General features: G+C 32.8%; 1 pseudogene; it reads left to right on the top strand.

Moving 5' to 3' along the window:
• The first annotated feature begins 285 nt into the window (after positions 1–285).
• On the top strand, positions 286–378 carry LOC111432798 (annotated as a pseudogene).
• Positions 379–11,144: the final 10,766 nt, after the last annotated feature.

Below are 11,144 nucleotides of genomic sequence, written 5' to 3'. Positions count from 1 at the left end.
TGGAGATACTACTCCTCATTTATAAACCCATGATCTTCCACTAAATTAACCAATGTGGGACTCACTCCCAATAATTCTCAACAATCCTCCTCTCGAACAAAGTACACTATAAGCCTCCCCTGAGGCTTATGGAGCTCTCGAATAGCCTCCCCTTAATCGAGTCTCGACTCCTTTCTCTGGAGCCCTCGAACAAAATACACTCTTTGTTCGACACTTTAGTCACTTTTGACTACACCTTTGAGGCTCACAATTCTTTGTTCGATATTTGAGGATTCTATTAACATAGTTGGGGACATCCGATAAAATTGAAACGATAGAAGATTAGCATGGCCCCTACGCAAGGATGACACGCACAACTCGAGATCATGGCACATGCATAAGATAGTGGTATTTATTTTTCTTAGACTTATGCTAGAATAGGATGTTTTTAACTTAAACGTTTATTTATTTTATTTAGTCTTTTGTTGTATCGTTTTAAAGATATTTTCGAAACAGGTAAGCTCATGGCTGTGTTTTAAGATAGTTATGTTTTATGGAATTTAAATGAAGTCTTTTGCATCCAATGTTTATGGTACGTTACAGTAGCGACTTTAAATTAAGTAGAAAATTTTGGGTCGTTACATATCCCTTCTCTTTTATGATAATACAGAGGCGTTCGCTATGAGGCAGGAAAATGATCATTATGTTTACCATAATGCTGCCATGACGGTCACTATTCCTAATGGGTGTTCAACATCAACAACTACTAGAGAACTCTCACCCATCCAAAAAGGGGCCTAGGAAGTGTGCAAACCGACTGGTGGGTCCATACTCGCACGTGTGGACCGTGTGTAGAGAAATTAAGTACACATCCAATTGCCCATTTAGGATAGCCGCTGTAGGAAAATAGACTGTTATGATAGATCTCATTCATGAAATTGTATGTGTTTGTATTTAACCCTGATAGGGGCATCGCTTACTGAGTATTTCTTAAAATACTCAAGACATGTGCTACTCTCGTTTTCAGGTAAAGGCAAGGCGTCCCAATACGGCTGACAACAGCGTCACGACACATGCATAAGGTAGTTGTACTTATTTTCTTAGACTTAGGTTAGAATAGGGTTTTTTAATTTTAATGGTTATTTATTTCATTTAGTATGTCGATGTATCGTTTTAAAGATGTTTCGAACAAGTAAGTTGATGACAGTGTTTAAAGATGAACTTTATATGTTATGATAAAGTTTAAAAGCTTATTTCCACACAAAATGATTATGTTATGATGACAGTAAAAACTCTACGTAAGTAGAAATTTAGTGTTGTTATAGTTGGTGTTAGAGATTTAGGTTATAGACTCTATAGACTAGCTTACGAGGAAAGCATTGATTTCAATAAAAAGTATGAACCTTGAATCTACTTGCAATTCTTAGAAGTATGGACAAGACAATTTAGCAAAGTTGAGGTAGACCGAGCCATAGGCACATGAACGACTAAGCCAAGACTTTACACTCCTTAGCATTTATTTAGAGAGCGTAATAGCTCTAGCATTTAAGAGGAAAGAATTGGCCCACGTGGCGATATATTGAACATCAATAGCTTTCGGAAGTTAAAAAATTGGTGGTCTCAGTCATAATATAAAGATGTGTTGGATAATATATGATTGTTATTAACATTTAATGATGTTATGAAGAGATAACTAATTAGAGTAGTAAAGTAACTCAAAAAGTAAGATTTCTACCTCATATTTACGAAAGAAACATGAGATTATTGCTTCGTCCTTAAGTTGGATAACTTTACACACGTCGTAGATTGCGAATTCTTATAGGTAGATGATGACCCAAATTATGAGAAAAGACAAATAAGAATTTTAGCTAAAGAAGTGGAGGTCTTTTGTACTAGGAAAATGGTGTTTACAAAACCATCAAGCAGAAGGGGACGGATGCCTCGATGGTGAGCGTGGACAAGTTAGCGAGCGGTAGAGTGAGAGTATGAGAAACCGGCAATGAGCGACATTAGGAGATTGGATTGGGAAGATGTTGAAGCTGCGTAAGAAAAGATTACATGATTTTGTGATAATGTGAAAAATATGAAAAATTCTGGAAAGATTACAGAAGCTACGTAAGAATTTTAGTCCTGAAAAGATTATACGTTTTGTCTTGAGCAATTAACCATCAAAGTCACCTTACAAGTTTGAGCCTTCGTTTTAGTAAAAATGATTTTGTCAAAAATTACACGTTGTGTGATATGGTAATTAACCACCAAGATCATGAGAAGCAGCGATCCAAAATAGTATTATGGAAAAAATTACACGCTATATACTCAGGTAAATAAGCATCATGGTCAAGACGAGAAATGATCCGAAGTTGATTACAAGTAGGTAAGCCCACTGTTTAAAAGAAAATTGGTCCTTTGATTTTGCTTGGTATTGTTATATGTATATATGCATATGTAACTCTGATAAGAAATTCTTAAATCTCGATCAGTTAGCTTGATATAGGATATATCTCATGATGGTTCCAGGATATATCTCATTATAGTTCCTTCTTCAAGGATATATCTCATGATGGTTCCTTCTTCAAACCTATAACCCTACTATCAAGGAAGCTCCTGAATTTGGTTTCACTCAAAATCATCAACCGTGCACGATGATATCGCTCAAGGAAGAAGGAGCGCTCACAAACTTGGAATTCAATGACGTTTGATCTTTCCGAGTCAAATAGTAATGATTCGAAATACCTCTGTTTACACTATTTCGGAAACCCAAGAACTTGAAGTGCTTTTCACCCCCTCGAGCTCTTCTTCAAACTTATTCCTCTCTTCACCCTAACACGGTAGGTATAGGCTCGAGGGATGACTATCTCTGTGGCACTCCAACTTTTAGCGTGTTTTTTTTGTTCTTTTAACTAGAAAAATCAACCTATTGGTGGACCAATTCTAATGCTCCTCACCATTAACTTCTTTCACTAGTTTTGTTTCAATTATCTTCGTAAAATTCAGTCTCGTCCAAAGAGATTAAGTATGGAGGGGAAATTTTTCATTTATAGAAAAGTACAAAATTCTTAGATGTAATCGTATTTCTCAAAACTCTCCCAACTTCGAGCTTGTTAACTTTCATGTCCTTCACTAGTATCGTCTTTAAGTTTCTAGAAAAACAATGGAGCAAGTCTTAGTAGACAATTTTCCTCCCATGCTTGAATTAAAATTTAAACTCTCGTCCCAACAATTTAAGGAAACTCGAGTTCCAACCACTTTCAGACCTCGAGTCCTAGACCTCGAGTCCTAGAAAATTGTGGGCAATCCACCTCTAAACATGTAGGAACAAGAATGAGTGCAATTGGTGTCATGTAGGTTTTTAGAAGCCCAAAATATCTTAGCTTCAATCTCAAGGTACAATGAATAGCTTTTGAAATTGAAGGCATGGATAGGCAGCTTTTCATGAATATTTGTGTCACTACTATATCCAATAACCAATAATTCTATTGTTTATATGTATAATACATTACCATCATATTATAATCTAACAAAGTTTATATTACTCATATTCTCGTTGTTATTGTATATTTTAAAATATCTTATTAAATAAAAATTATAAAATAAATTGAGGTGGTAGAGCAATTGGCTAGTGAGTAGATCTCAAATTTCATAACTAAATTAAAAAAGTGTTGGAAGAATGAATCAACTAAATCAAAATTCAATAATTATATAAAAAAAAATTCATGCATCTTGTTTCTTCTCTGTTGATCCATCGAACAACAAACGACAGTAGGATGTGACGACTGCTTCAGCAAGCTTGCGACGATGGTGACACTTTTGTCAGCAGTAAGAAACGACAATCGACAACCATGCTTCTATCGACTCCATAACAGTAGCTAGCCTTTGGTGACCACACGTTCTCTCCTTCTCCTTCCGACCAACGATCAACAATTGAACAATGAGCATTTTCGACCAACCTCCAAGTTGATTCCATTGTTGACTAGACAGTCTCCAAGTCATGGGAATACCCATCTCGAATTAAGTTCTAGTTTTGTGTAAGAATTTTTATTGCTATATACACGTACTAATCCAGTATAGGAGTTTCTTACTTAGAATTTCTTACGCAATATTTTTAATACTCACTTTTTTTTCAAACGGTTTTAAGTTTAGGGTAAGGTCGTGGTTCAATCTTCAACTTACTAAATCATTTATTTTGTCTGTTTACTTTAAAATGTAATTATTTTCGTCATATTATTTTATCGTTAATAGCGTAATAAATAAAAACCTGATTTTTAATCATTAATACCATTATGTTTACAATTTTGTTTTCATTAGGTGTTTTCTCTCTTGTGATCCGGTTTCTCTCGAATGGTCGGAGTACAGAGTCGTTTTGGAGCGTTGAGGGGCATTAAGGGGAGTGTGGCCTCATGGAGTCAGATAGAAACACGAGATTTCTGACGGCTCATCGAAAATCTCACGTTTTCCCAATGACTTGTGAATAAGTTTGTTTTCAATCCTTACACGCGTTTTTCATTCTCAACATCGTAACTCAAAGATTTGAGTTTGATAGTATTTTTGTCTCTCCCATTAAATTTTTTTTAACTATCTAACCGAACTTGACTCGGCCTTACTCTAAAATTTAGATAATTTGAATAATTATAAGTCGGAAATAATATTAAAAAAATTGTAAACCTAATGGTACAAAATAATTAATAAATTTGTTTGCCTTCAAAGTTTTAAAAACGGTCCACTACAATAATTTTGTGTATTTATTTTTTATCATATAAAAAAAATATTTAATTTCCAAGCATTAAACTAAGTTGTATATTTAAATTCAGTAAATATTTATTATTCCAACCATTTATTTGAGTCTATTAATTTCAACAATAAATATGTATAGCCTATGCATTTCACTCCAAACTTACTTTAGAATATTATTAAATATATTTTAAAAATTGAAAATAAATCAATTTTGGATAAATAAAAATAATATTAGTAAATTAAAAATTAGTCTACAAACATTATTTTTTCTTTTAAAGTGAACGAGACTCAAGAAAATTGTGAACCATATTTAAACACGGAGTGACTATGAGCTGTTAGGAACTTCAAAGTATCATAGATACTTAGGTAACAGTAGAGGCTAGGCCCGAACGTTTTAGAGTCTAGAGTAAAACATGTGGATATCTACTAGGCTAATATGTAATTTATTACTAAAACTGAAAATATACCTACAAAAAGTTTGTACCAGTAATACACTAGTCTCGGTAGTTTGACTAAAACAATGCAACCATTATCTAAACTAAAGAATTTGATTCCAAGCTATCTCCTAATCGAGAAATGCTCAATTGGTCTTTGTTTTAAGATTCGGTTATATCAATTTGAATAGCGTTCAACAACTATAAATATCGAACTCCAAAGTATTCATAAGCAAAGCAAGTTTGTGGAAATTAACTATCAAAGGTGTTCCGAAATGAGTTGTGGAGAAATGTTGAATTTAAATTTTGTTCCGATTAAGGATGTCAATGAAGATGAAGTGCAAAGAGTTGCAAGGTTTGTGATGAAAGCGCTTGACGAGAATCGTCCAAGTTGGTTAATTTACAAGCGTGTGGTAAATGGTCTGTATGCTCTGCTCGATTTCAATATAGACGATGGCCCAAAATTGTTTATTATTGTAATAGAAGCTAGAGATGATAATGGTATTCCTTGGTCATATATTGCAAAGGTCAAATTTTTGGGTCCCTGGAAATGGTCCACTCTCATATCGTTTGAAGATGTCCTCAAGGATTACAACAAGCCTTAGACTGCTCTCCCTTCTTACACTAAGCCCTCTCTCTCTATATGGGCGTTACTGGCATAGACCACAATAAAATAATCACATAGTTATAATATATTTATCTATTTTTTTTTCCTCAAATTTGTGAAACTCAACTCTTAATTATGCATATTAGAGTATTATATAAATTATCTGATTGGATATACTTATTATCTTCCAAAATTTTAATATAATCTATTAACTCGATAGCGCAAAATAATGTTCATCATGACTTTCAACAAGGCAAGAATATATTCACGTTAATATGGGCGTTAAACATATTTATTAAGATTATAAACTTTGTAGTTAATGACACTCGAGAGAGCACTCCTTTCCAAAATAATATTTCTAAGAAATTTTGAACTTTTGTTTCATCTCCGATGGTTAATTTACTTATACTAATTTTTATTAAGTTATTAAATGTTAAGATCATCGAGCTTTGGAACTCTCGTTTAAACCATCGCTTAAGCTTTTATAAGCGTAAGTATGAAACATTTATTATACAAACACTTGGATAGTTACGAAAGACATGACACTCGAGTAAAAGAGTAGCACATGAATGAACCGAAACAACATTTGAATAATATCGATTCTGAGGATAGTATAACTAAGAAATATTTAAAAGAACCAAAAGTAGAAGGTGTACCTTTGTTTTCCGTGGCTCAATCATATGAACTTCAAAATTAAGCGTATTTTTGCTTGAACCAATTCTATATTGGGCAACCTTTTGAAATATTTTTAAGTGAGAACAAAGCATGTTAAAACGACTTGGGTTCGTAAGGGCCAAATCCAGATCTCGAGTCTTAAAAATTATATTAACATATCAATTTTCTAAAAACTCAAGACACGAATCTGACAATGACATATTAATTAAAATATTTTATTAGAAGTCAAGTGTTTGATAGTGTCTAACAAATGTTGGATTTATATTTACTTTGTACGGTAAGTGTCTAATACACCCATGTTCAACACGCGTCAAACATGGTCATGAGAATAAGTTAATCTTACGTTTCTTTAATTATGAAGACATTTTGACTAACTGCAACTTTAATTTTTTTCACCTAATAAGACGTTTTAACCAAGGGAAAGAAATCACAATGAATATAAGAACGAAAAAGAGAAATCAAATCCTTAGTTTAATACACATTTTTAAAGATGAGATATGAGAATAAGTTATCTCATACTTTCCGATTTGGAGCCAGCGTCGAATGACATAGGATCCGTTTCATATCTGAAGGGAAGGGAGTCTCCCGTGGCTAGTTACCGTACTGGCATACAGGAGATAAAAGTGTATCTTTACCCTATTTTTTGGGATACTTTTGGCTATAGGCAATTTCTTAATCGAGAGAGACCTCACTACTTCACCAGATGGAAGTACTTCCCCTTCACCTTCCGATTCATGAGACAGAACAGGAAGTTCTTGTTCACTTCTCCCTTCGCTACTGAACCAACCGGAAGGGAAGTCAATCCGAAAGACTTCCTTCCGTAGTACCCTACCCTCAGGGGAAGTCGAATCCCCGCTGCCTCCTTGAAAGAGAGATGTCCCCCCGACCGAACGAAAGGCCTTCAGTTGACGGCCCACACAGAGGAACAGAAGCGAACTGCTCGACCGAAGGGAGAGGGGGGAAACCGCGAGACCGAAAGTGCGATCAAAGCGTATTTGATAGGCTTCCAAAATCAAGGGTTCTCTCTTGTTACCATTAATTTAATAAAAAATTAAACCACCAAAATAAATTTAAAAAATAACAACATATTAAAATTAATTTAATAAAGTTCACAATATACATGCTTAATACAATTTTAAAAAATTATTTTAAATTTAAAACTAAAAAATATACTTACAATTTCAAGTAACACTAGTCTCAAATATTTGACTTAAACAATACAACTATTATCTCAACCAAAAAATTTTATTTGACGCCATCTCCTAATGGAGGGACGCTCCATTAACTTTTATTATAAGACCGCGTTTATATCAATTTAAGTAGAGTTCAATTAAAACTATAAATATCAGACTCTTAAGTATTGATGAACAAAGTCAAGCTTACAAAGTCTTTTGGAACTATCAATCAAAGGTGTTAGAATGAGTTGCGTAGAAGTGTCTTGTAAGAGACCAAGTCACTACTAACAGATATTGTTCTTTTTGGAGTTTCCCTTTCGAGTTTTCCCTCAAAGTTTTTATAACGGATTTGCTAGAGAGAGGTTTCTACACTCATATAAATAATGACGAAGGGAGATCAACTTTTGAACACATTTGATGAAGAAGAAGAAAATCAAAGGTTTTATAACAAAGTTATGAAAAATTTTCTTACGCTTAGTTGATTTTTCAAATAATTTTTGATAATTGATGATTTGTATGTGAAGATTAAAACACTATTCCAATACTTTAAGTTACTCTAAGATTAAAGTAATTACTACAAGTTGTTTCTAACATATTGGACTTTGAGCTCAACATATATGTTTCTTACAAGATCACTAAAAAAAAATGGATTATTTAAAATGATAATATATGTGTAACCATCTGAAATTTTCTACTTAATCTAAGGTCGTCACTGTATACCTATCATGAACATTGAATGCAGAAATACTTCATTTAAATTTTCATAAAACATCACCTTCACCTTAAAACACAGCCATGGACATACGTGTTTTGAAAACACCTTTAAAAACGACACAACAAAAGACTAAATAAAATAAAAAAACGTTTAAATTGTAAACATCCTATTCTAGCCTAAGTCTAAGAAAATAAACATGACTACCCTATCATGCGTCATGGTCTCGAGTTGCAATGTCGTACAAGAATGTCTTGCCTTAACTTGAAATATAAGTAGTACGTGGCTTGAGTATTTAAAGAAATACTCAGTTAGTGACCCCGCTATTCGATGTTAAATGCAAGAACATGCGAATTCAATGACAGGACCTATCATAACAGTCTATTTTCCTACGGCACTATCCTAATGGGTAACTTGGATGTGTACCATATACTCTACACACAGTCCATACGTGCGAGTATGAACTCACCAGTCAGTTCACACATCATTGGGCCACTTTTCTTGTCGGGCAAGCATACTTTGGGAGCTCCTTAGGCCGGACATCCGATAGAACTAGTAACCGTTACGACAACATTTCATGCTTCCAAACATAACAATTTTCATCATAGACATATCATACCATAACATATTGCATCACAATATATCATATTATAAACATGTCAATTTATTACATATCTCGTACCATAACATATTTCATATCATATCACAACATTTCATGGTCATATCGCTCCCTGACTTATCATAACTTTAATATTCTTATACCTATCACATTCATTTCGTTACATGAATGTATCCTAACACTATCGTTCTATCAATCTATCATAATCTTATTCCTTTCTACCCATAATCTAACCATATTCTTTTATCAATCGAACGTGACTAAATCGTTTTTATCAATCTCTTATATACATAGCACTTCGATACGTAATCTAACCTTAATGTTTCATGAACATATCTTACTCCTGTCATTACATTACGTTTAGTGCATCCTTCTCATATCATATCTCAAACATATCATTGAACACCTCATACTCTAAGTGTTACCATGCAATTCACATATTATAACATATACATATCATAAGCATATCAATCCATAAAAAATTCACACATATCAATATATATGACACGTGCAGAACCACGGACACGTGTCAACATAAAATATAACCATGTCAATAGTAAGGCCACTTACCTGATTAATTTAGGCTGATATCACCAATTTATACGTAATGAAAGTTTGATGGTCGAGTTATGGAGTCTACCTGTTTATTTATCCATTACTAAACTCTTATACTAAAACTATATATTCAAAATGGTCATATATATTATAGGTTACTCAAAATAGTAATACTATATATGGAAAATGGTTATATATTCTATAATAAAAAGGAGACAAAGATATATATCATAATAGTTATATATAGTAGAGGGTTATATGTGGTAAAATTGTATATATATATATAGTAAGCTAAAACCATTGTTACAAGATGTATTTTCTCTATTCTTTGTATTCTCGTACATCAATACAAAACTTTTAGTCAATTGTCTTCTTGCATTTTCTCTCTCTCCTGTTTATTTGTGTTTATAAGACGGATTGTGTGCATTATTGTGCGATCCTAAGACATATCGTTCCATGAAGATGTCTTAGCCATATTGATACATTGTGTTTGTAACGTCCTCCCATATCCTACTTCAAACAAAGCATCGAACGCATCATACAATAATAGTTATCATACAGTTCATATATTGTAACATATACATATCATATCCTAGTCATATCATTTCATAAACAATTCACATACATCAAATATATATGACGTGTGCAGAACCACGTGGCACGTATTAACATACAACATTAGTTCTAACCATGCCGATAATAAGACTACTTGCTTGTTTGGCCTTAAGAAACGTTCTATCATATTTCTGAAATTGGCTTGACTTGCCCTCAACGTTTGTAAGGATCTATACCGACGTATTCCACCAAATTAAGAACTTCTTCTACTTCATGAAAAAAAAAATACATAATTGAAGGGAAAAACTAAAAAAAACCCTACGGAGGAGTGGAGGTAACGATTGACCAACCCACTTTAAAATCAAGTTGAAAACTTTAATATATAATATATTTAAACAATTTTAACAAATGTATCATTGTTACATTCGTGTCTTAGAATTCTTAAAAAATTGACATGTTAATATAATACCTAGGATAAGAAATTTGGATTTCTGGACATTTTTTTACGACATTGTCATGTTACGTCTCGCTTCTAAGAGTGAAAATTATCCCTACAGACGAACATAAGTCATTTCAATATGTTTTGTTATCACTCACATATTTATTTAAAAAAAGAAGGAAGAGGTCACCCAATATAGAATTGGTCCAAGCAAGTCACACTTAACTTTACAATTTTTATGATTCAGCCCTCAAAAGAAAGGTGCACTTGTACTTTCAATTATATAAGTATTTCTTTGTCATCTTATTCTCAAAATCAATTCTATTCAGACGTTGTTATGGTTCATTCATGTGATCCACTTCTACTCAAGTATCATATTCAGATGTTATTAGCGGTTGGAGATGGAACAAAAGTCCAGAGTTTGTTAGAAATATTATTTTCTTAAAGTGCAATTAATTACAAAGTTTATATAATCTTAATAGATACTTTTAACGCTCATATTAACGTGAATATACTCTTGCCTTGTTAAGGAAGGTTGGTATTACGTGCATAATTAAGAACGGATTTTGACAAAATTTGAGAAAAAAAAAAGAAAAAGAGTTTTATATATATATATATATATATATATATATATATATAGATATATATATATATATATATATA

The sequence above is a fragment of the Cucurbita moschata genome, unplaced genomic scaffold, assembly GCF_002738365.1.
Source record: "Cucurbita moschata cultivar Rifu unplaced genomic scaffold, Cmos_1.0 Cmo_Scf00040, whole genome shotgun sequence".
In the NCBI taxonomy this organism is placed as follows: domain Eukaryota; kingdom Viridiplantae; phylum Streptophyta; class Magnoliopsida; order Cucurbitales; family Cucurbitaceae; genus Cucurbita; species Cucurbita moschata.
This window is presented reverse-complemented; position numbering and strand designations above follow the sequence as displayed.